Source organism: Accipiter gentilis, chromosome 1 (genome assembly GCF_929443795.1).
Source record: "Accipiter gentilis chromosome 1, bAccGen1.1, whole genome shotgun sequence".
In the NCBI taxonomy this organism is placed as follows: domain Eukaryota; kingdom Metazoa; phylum Chordata; class Aves; order Accipitriformes; family Accipitridae; genus Astur; species Astur gentilis.
In genome coordinates, this window is record NC_064880.1 from 29,613,558 (window position 1) to 29,620,651 (window position 7,094).

Genomic DNA, 7,094 nt, shown 5'->3' on the forward strand with positions numbered 1-7,094 from the left:
GTTGAGTTAGGAGTACAGATCATATCATTTATTATCTGCAGATGCCAGGACATTAAAACTTTCAATTGTTTTCCCACCAAACTGAATGAGGCAGTTCGTTAATACAATTACCTCTGTATAATTGGAAACTAAATCAACAATGACTGTGTGCTTTGAATATTACTTTAAATAATTTCATTTTTATGATGCTATTTTTTTTGTACATGGTATCACCAAATAGCTTATTCATTTTCCTGCTGACTGTGATTTGAGTTTGTGCCTTTCTTTGAGAAGGAAGAAGTGCATTTTCAACCTTTTTAGTTTTCTGGGATACAGTGTGCATTTCTTTTAATTATTTAGGCTGACACACATTAACACTAAAAGTCCACAGTCCATAGTGAGTGAAACAAGAGCGAAGGATCAGGTGGATTATAATTGCCCTGGGAAGAAGAGCAGGCACCAGAGGTCTTTGGCAAGGCCCTTACAGGACAAGAGGAATTTGGGGTAGACAACCAACACAGAACTTGAGTGTTGTGAAGGATTTCCCCTGTTCCTTTCACAGGAGTGTCCCTAGTCACTGCCTCTTTGCTCTTTTGGACAGAAGCAGTTTTAAAGTATTTGGACAGGTAATAGGGGGAAGGGCCACAGACTACTCACTCTGTGTCACAGTCTGTTTGGATCTCTCAAAATTACAGAACAACATACTCTGTAAATTAAACTTATTTTATGAGCTCATTAGGAAAGCAAACAAACATGACAAACAAGGGCTCAGTCACCTTTGTACAGGCTAGTCTAGCACGTGAATTCACTAATTCATCACTTGTCATGAGGTTTCTAACTCACAAGTTCTCTAATTCATAACTTGCAATTCATTAATTCATAACTTGTAACTCGTGGACCTATCAGCAAAATAATTACCCAGCCAACAGTGAGAGTGCTCATCCTTCCTCCTCCATCAAGGTGCGGGTGTCCCCTGTATCACACTGGGAAGCAGAACGTCAGTGTTTTATCAACACTGTTTTAATCACAAATCCAAAACATAGCACCATACAAGCCACTATGAAGAAAATTAACTCTATCCCAGCCAAAACCAGTACAATCTTCACACCTTATTCCATACCATTTACATCATGCTCAGGTCCCACACTATCCAATAGATCCTCATTAGCCGCTTTCCCCCTTCCCATCCTTTGATATATACACAGATATCATTCCCTTAGTCTGTGGACCATGCCTGTAAAATGTCCATAAAATGTCCATGAAATGTCCCCTGACTTCATTAGTCCATGACCTGGATTCTACCTGTTATGGTGGTCACTCAGGACAGGAGAGGTGGTGTGTTGCGTGGAGTTATTGGGCACCAAAGCCAGCTCAGGTTGGGTCACTGCTGCACTTGCACTGCTTCTTGTAGGGCTTATCCTCCACTGGTGGTGGTTCCTGCAACTCCACCCATAGGTAACAACAATTTAAAGGTATATCCGTTACAATCTCTGCCTCTGGTCCCTTTGGACACCGCAGTGTACTCCTCCCCTTACCTCTGCTCCAGCGTGGACCTATCCACAGACCACAGTCCCACCTGCTCCAGCGTGGGGCCAGAGATGCTTTGAGGTGTACCTGCTCCGGCATGGACTTATCCACAGTCACACATACCTCAGGATGTCCTGCTCCTGCATGGACTTATCCACAGTCACACATACCTCAGGATGTCCTGCTCCTGCATGGACTTATCCACAGGTCACAGCCCCTTTGACTCAAGTTGACAGTGGAGCTCCAGCCTGTCCAGCACAGCAGCACAGGGACAGCAGTGATGCCCTGGCCTTTGGCCAGCCCAGGCACATGGCCACTGCTGTTATCAAAATGCTCCCAGGCACAGCAGGGTGAGATGATAAGCCCTACAGCAAACGAGCAGGGGCAAAAAGCAGCCACTAACAAGCACCAGACTTTAATGTACAGCAAGGTAAGCAAGCCCCATGGCAAGCACAGGACCCTGCCAATTAATAGCTAAGCAGCTATTAACAGCTATAAATTAACTCCAATCAAATCTGTCGTTACCTCAAACCCTTTGAGCCCGACGCTGGGCACCAAAAAGGACTGTTGTGGTTTAACCCCAGTGGGCAGTTCAGCCCCACACAGCCACACGCTCGCTTCCCCCCAGTGGGACGGGGGAGATAATCGGAAGGCAAAAAGTGAGAAAAATTGTGGGTTGAGATAAAGACAGTTCAGGAGGTAAAGCAAAAGCTGCACATGCAAGCAAAGCAAAATGAGGAATTCATGCACTACTTCCCATCGGCAGACACGTATTCAGCCATCTCCAGGGAAGCAGGGCTCCATTAAACGTAATGGTGACTTGGGAAGAGAAACACCATAACTCTGAAAGTCCCCCCCCTTCCTCCTTCTTCCCCCAGCTTTTTTGCTGAGCACAACATCACATGGTATGGAATATTCCTTTGGTCAGTTGGGGTCAGCTGTCTTGGCTGTGTCCCCCTCCCAACTCCTTGTGCACCCCCAGCCCGCTCACTGGCAGGGCAGCCTGAGAAACAGAGAAGGCCTTGACACTGTGCAAGCGCTGCTCAGCAATAGCTAACATATCCCTGTGTTATCAACAGTTTTCATCACAAACCCAAAACATAGCACCATACAAGCTGCTATGAAGAAAATTAACTCTATCCCAGCCAAAACCAGTTCAGTAAATAAAAAAAAAAATAATTATTTAATTGACCAAAAAGTCAGCATGAATTTTCACTGTGTGAAAGACACAATAAGCTCAACAACTAAGAAAGGTACTTTATCTTGTTTTTATCAAGCTAACTTAATAGGAGGTGAATTCTTAATGTGTAGGGTTGGTAAAATGTGCACCCAGAATTACCTGTACATAAGCATCTGAAAATTACAAAAAGCTCTTCTGAAAATTGTTATCTGTTGAGTAGGTCAGGCTGCTGTTGCAAAATGAAGGACCGCAGAGCGATACTGTCACGACAGCAGTCTTTCTCCTCTGTGAATGAAAAGGGGGGTCGTGCAAAGCGCCTCCAAAGGCTTCTAAAATACTGCCACAAAGTGGCTAAATCATCCTTACAAGCTCTTTTCTCTGTTTTAAACGCATTGTTCTCAAGAATCTTTCAACTTGAAAGGAAATTAATTTCTAAGGTTAAGTCATCGAGCCATAACAAGAGAGATATGCTGACAATCACGCACTCAAAGCATTTCAACGTCAGTTTATTCTACAAGATGAGACAAGTGCCAGCAGCAGATAAACCATTCCTGATGCCTCAGAGCCAAATTTAAAGTTGAACTTTCCTCAGGAAGAATAAGGGTCTGCATTCTACTTGTTCATACTCATGTACAAAGTCCTACGACTTCTGGTATTTCCATGGTTCCTGGGAATGAGATCATAACCAATACTTAACATCTGGGACAGAGGAAAAATGTTGTAGGCCTATGGTTACTCTTTCACTAGTACTAGAGACAGGGTCTTCTCATGAAGTGAAGAAAGAACCAGCTACTGTACTTTAGACTGTGCGTTAACCTCATCTAACTTTTAGATGGTAAGGGTTAGGGAAGATGAATTCCAAGCATCATGGCTGAGAACATATCATCTCATGCCAACAACCAAGCAAGGATCCATGGTCCATCTTTTATGACTTTGCGACGTAAGAAGGGAACAGAGCTTGTGCCGCGTGTGATGCTGATTCCAGGGTCCTTGGTTTACATCTTGTGCAGAGCTCTCTGTAAAATAGAGGATGTCTCCTTATCACTGAGTGAAAAATAAATTTTGTTTCACTGAATCCTTTCATCAGTGTTCTTCTAGTGACATCACAGGGGCTAATTTTAAAATGAAAGTTCTTATTAAAAATCTAACATAAAAAAACCTTCTAGTCAAAATCCCAGATCCTCAGAGTCACTTCTCATTACAGTCTCAGACAAAATAGTCACTGGTTCAAAGTTCAGAAATTCAGTGTGACTGAAATTCACTCGACAAGTCAAGACTTGTCTCCAGCTTTTTTCAGAGGTTTGAAAGATTTTATTCCAACAGATATTTTCCTCCATTGCCCTTTTATTTGAAGGTACCCAAACTAGCAAGGTTTTTAAAATTGTATTTTCAGCAGTAGGTGGCACTATAAAGTTTCTATCTTCATAATTATTCTAATACAAAATAATATAAAATGTTATGCAGATACATTAGAAAGAACTTCATCAAAATGTTGTTAATGGTCCATTATCTGGAAATATGGCCAGATCTTTCCATTTTCCTATCATTTTTAAAAGAGCATGAAAATATTTTAGAGTAAATTCTGATAATAAAATAAATGTTTTTCTAAATATTATGATTGACAAAAATTCTAACGCAAGAATAGGAATAATGAGACTGTCTAATATAAAAACAGGCAACTAAGAAAATGTAAAATATTATATGTGTCATTAAAAGTTCTCTATACTCTTCGTTACCCTTCAGTACAGTACCACCGTGGGTTGTTCTTGAATATACTACTTCAGCTACTTCAAATTTCCTGGAAATTATATCTACCTTGTTTGCATATAAACTGTAATATTGCAATAATGGGAATCCATACATATAGACTAGGCATGTAAGTTTTATAAGGTAAATGAATGTATACTAACAGGAATACAGCAACTTGAAAAGCATTTGGATTTTTCTGTGCTTGGCCAAAAGTTCATATTTACAAGTGGAGACCAAAGCATTACCTGTGGGCCCATATCCCTCTACGTATACCGTATGGAGAAGTTACTGTGTCCCAAATAAACTCCAGGATTAGGAAGATGCAACGCTAATTGAAAACATTTTCTTCAAAACTTTACTATACAAAAAGCTATAAAGGGCAACTAACAAACAAGCCTGTGTTTCCAGGTATTTCAGGTTGTCTAATCAAATGAAAATAACAATATTGCAAAAGTATTGCTCATACTTTCTTTCAGAAAGCTGCTGATGCCATACCCCTCGTTCGTCAGTGCCATGCTGTGGGAATAGTGCAGTGAGATACAGCATTTTCATTAGGCCGATTTTTGGATGGCTGCCTTCTCATCTGAAATGAAGCGCTGGTCTGCCTGAGCTCAAGGTGTGAAGATGAGGAAAGGAGAAAAGAAATTAAGCAAGGAACACAAATGAAATATATAGTTGATGTTCTTTTATCTGGCCTGGACAGAAAGTGTGCTTGCCTTTTTTTTTCACCCCAGGCTCCAAGCAAGCTGCTTAGCTTTGCATACTATTTCAGCACTGTGATACAATCTATGCCAACGCCCAAGATTCACATTTGCTTTTATTTTGCTTTCTATTAAATAAAGCATGTAGAAAAGACACCTTTATAGCTTCAGGGCAATTTTTCATGAACTGACATCGCATATTACTCATTTTGTACTAACGTGGTCTGCTTGCTGTTTCTTCTGTAATACTGAAAAAGTCCAAAGCTGGTACTTAATAAAAACATCATTTGCAAGGAGCTGGCAGCAGCTGTACTGAAAGGATCTTTAACTTGTGACAGCCCACTTCTGTTTCTCCAGAATCTCCAACAGAGTCCTTTCAGTTGGATTCAGTTGGGTTCACTTTCGGACCACAGAATAAAGCGGTACGACAAAAATAATACACCGGAATATACTTAAAATTTTGCTGCTGGTTCTCCATTGCAAATGATTTATTGTCACCATGCATTCTCCCTCCACGGAACGAAGCCCTAGCTTTGTGAGAGCTCCTTCAATATACCCGGTTCATTCAGTGATGCAGCACATGTTCTGCTTAGACCTCCATAATATGTTTAGTGCCTCTATGGATGTGTTTTAACTAAACTTTCATTGTAAAGCAAGTGCTCCCACTATATCTAGTACAGCTATCAAACATGCATATAATAAATCTACTTAGATTACAAGTTGTTCTTCCTTCAGAGGGATGTATCAATTTCACATAATTACAGCAAGCAGTATCTATCTTTGGGGTAGACACCCACCTGCAACGGGATGGTGCAAAGAATTTTTTTATTACAGATTTATCCAGTTTATACACTCGTGCTATTTTTTAATTTATAAAGTCACACTCTTGCACCTTGAAGGGCAACTGTGAAAATGAGATCTTCACACTAGCCCTGTTTTACATCGTCAGGTTGCACTAGCACAGCTCAAGGGTTGTGAAAACCCAAAGCGGGCATAGTGCACCAGCCTGAGAGAGACCGCAGAAGCACCTGCAAAGGAACAGTCAGATCTTCTATTACGGCTGATAAGAGTGTCCTAACTCCACCCTATTTGGTTGTATCAGAGCACTGAAAGTAGCCTCAAAAATGGGCTCCGGGAGACACCAAAGGATCATTTGAAAGGTACATAATGGCAGTGGCCATACCCTTTTCAAGGCTGTTATTTAGCAGCATGGCACGGTTTAACTATTTGACTGCTACTTGTATTTCCAAGTGGAATTCAGCTCGCTCTCCGACTAATGTCATTTACCGGATAGCGACAAGCGATTTGGGCTAAGACGCTCCAGGAATTTGGTAACTAGAACAGAGGGGTAGGCATCCAGGCCCGTGGCCCACCCGCTCCTACTTTTGGGCGTGCCGTGGCTGCCGCTTTCTGTAACGCCTGAGGAATACGGTCTGTTGTTGGATGCACATTAAAGAGCCGGAGAAGTCAAAAGGCTGGCAGAACCTTATCAGGACCCGTGACATGACTGCTCTGTGCGGGACCTCGTCTGAAGGCAGACATTCCCAACGTGACATGACTGCTCTGTGCGAAGGTAGACATTCCCAACAGCTCGAGCGTATCGACCCCCCCCCCACACACACACACTCCTTCGCTCCGTTTTGGCTGGTTTGCAAGCCCGGCCACTCGTTTGGCGTCCCTCTGCTTGGCGGAGGGCAGCCGGTACGCAGGGCGCTCGGCGGGGCCGCTGCCGCGCCGCTCCGCCGCCCCGTATCACCCCCCCCTCCCCGCCCCGGGCTGCCCACCCGCGCTGTCCGCCGCGGTTCCGCCGTCGCTTCCCGCACCAGTGCGGAGCCCGCCGGCTGCACAGAGACGACGAGGGGGCTGCGAATGCGAAACAGGCCGACACATACGCGGAAGGGCAGCTGCGCCCAGGCACGACAAAGAACACACCGAGCCGCCCCCGGTTGCGGGGCGTC

At 43.3% G+C, this 7,094-nt stretch overlaps 1 long non-coding RNA gene across 4 annotated transcripts; it reads right to left on the bottom strand.

Moving 5' to 3' along the window:
• Positions 1–615: 615 nt before the first annotated feature.
• Positions 616–6,805, bottom strand: LOC126044075 (uncharacterized). Of its 4 annotated transcripts, none has more exons than XR_007507566.1 (4): positions 6,424–6,805; positions 4,902–5,040; positions 1,405–3,702; positions 616–1,366 (listed from the first exon to the last, which is right to left on the bottom strand). It is a non-coding gene; the product is annotated as an uncharacterized LOC126044075 (long non-coding RNA). The 4 variants fall into 4 exon arrangements; XR_007507567.1 differs by having other exon boundaries at positions 1,405–1,629; positions 1,677–3,702; positions 4,902–6,805; XR_007507565.1 differs by having other exon boundaries at positions 4,902–6,805.
• Positions 6,806–7,094: the final 289 nt, after the last annotated feature.